Source organism: Chrysochloris asiatica, unplaced genomic scaffold (assembly GCF_000296735.1).
Source record: "Chrysochloris asiatica unplaced genomic scaffold, ChrAsi1.0 scaffold00124, whole genome shotgun sequence".
In the NCBI taxonomy this organism is placed as follows: Eukaryota; Metazoa; Chordata; class Mammalia; order Afrosoricida; family Chrysochloridae; genus Chrysochloris; species Chrysochloris asiatica.
The window spans coordinates 4,175,483-4,176,753 of record NW_006408642.1 but is presented as its reverse complement, the minus strand read 5'-3'; the positions used below and the strand labels follow the sequence as shown (position 1 = coordinate 4,176,753).

Here is a 1,271-nt window from a genome sequence, read left to right as displayed (position 1 = left end):
CCTCAGGTCTTACCACACTTTGGACCAACCACTTATCTCTCTCATCTCCAGGTCAACGGGAGTCAATGGACCGTGGTTGAACTCAGCCTATTTCTTCATTACTGCCTTTCTCCCTCTTCCACTCACCAGTAGACCAGCATGGGCACCAGCAAGCTTACAAACCTGCTCATGTGTTCCCTTTGAGTTTCAGTCTTAGAGGGGGGTTTGTCCTAAAGGAATTTGTTGGTTTTCCTTGTTGGCTTCCTGGCAAACATCTTGCTTATTCTTGCAGTAGTCAGTCATGCTGACATTTTTGTTTTGGGTTTTTCCTGATGATCTTTGTTTGAAGATGCATCTTCTGTCACTCTAGCTGTTCCAGGCTGGTCTGCTTGTCCTTTATATTGAGAATGTCCCGCCTCAGAAGGTTCTAGATGGGACTCAGGATTTCACCTAAGGTCCTATACTCTGCAAAGGCTCCGCAAGAGACCTATTTCACTGGGCAAGTTCTAGAACCTCTTTTAGGTATTCCACTCAGTTATAGGCTGAAGACAGGCATACAAGCTTTTTGTAATCATGTTTCCCGACATTCCTTTCTATCCCACTCAAGTGTCTAGTTTACAGTAGTAGGCAAGGGAAATCAATATCCATAAACAGTCAAGCATCTTAGTATTATTTCCCCTCTTCAAACTATGCCTCAATCCCTATATCAGAGCCCTGTTGTTCCAAGGTTAAGCATACATCACTATTTACCTCTGTCCCACTTAGCCCATGCAAACCTATCTCAATGTTCTCGTCTACCTTGTTCTTTCACCTCCTCACCATTCTTGTATTGCCCTCCCCAACATCCTAACTAAGATGTGTCTGCCGTTGCCCTGTGCTCTACTGTCCCCTCGTCTACCTCCCCCGAAAGCGCCTACCCCAACCCCACTGTTTTCATTACCTTATATTCCTTTAACTTTTCCCTGCACTTGACAGTCTGTTTTATCCTGTAATTTACCTGACCTTGCTACCACCTAGATCTCTGTTCCTCTGTGTTTACCTTCTTTCATATTGTAATTGTTTTGATCATAGGCTGACCTCTCAGATTCTCTGAATTTGTTCTTTTAGTTTTATTCTGTTGTCAACTCTTCCATACGTCTTCCGTTGACTTCCAGGTGATGCTGCCACGTACGTCAATCTCTGGCTGTTGTCCTTGTTGATTCACTGTCCACAGAACTCCCTTTTGGATGTTTTTCATAGCAGGGTTGGCTTTGGCAATATCCCTTAGCTTCTGTTTATCCTGGAATGTTTTG

At 44.0% G+C, this 1,271-nt stretch overlaps 1 protein-coding gene across 1 annotated transcript in view; it reads right to left on the bottom strand.

Annotated features, from left to right (window-relative positions):
- Positions 1 to 1,271, bottom strand: part of SNRK (SNF related kinase) — a 93,917-nt gene that overhangs the window by 8,951 nt on the left and 83,695 nt on the right. The gene's annotated exons all lie outside the window — the stretch shown is intronic.